This window comes from Gavialis gangeticus, unplaced genomic scaffold (assembly GCF_001723915.1).
Source record: "Gavialis gangeticus isolate Ggan-Ray unplaced genomic scaffold, GavGan_comp1, whole genome shotgun sequence".
Lineage (NCBI taxonomy): Eukaryota > Metazoa > Chordata > Crocodylia > Gavialidae > Gavialis > Gavialis gangeticus.
The window spans coordinates 2,333,821-2,334,103 of NW_017729019.1; positions in this window are offsets into that span (position 1 = coordinate 2,333,821).

The window sequence follows — 283 nt, forward strand, 5'->3', positions numbered from 1 at the left end:
CTCCTGTCTACTTAGGAGTGGGAAGTTTAATATTAGATACTGGTCAATTTCAGGAACTGAGCTTTTCTTCCCTACGAAAAAAAAATGCTAGTAGTTGGTTTCATGGTGGGGCAGATGGAATATAAAGAGTTGTCGACTGAAGATTTGCCCAGCAATACGTGATATTTGAATTATACTTATGTTTTTCTTTGGTTGTTTTGTGTTTTTCTGAGAGAGAAGCTTGGTTGCGATCTTAGTTCTAGACAGTGCACGCAACTTGCATAGAGAACAGTTAAAATGCAAA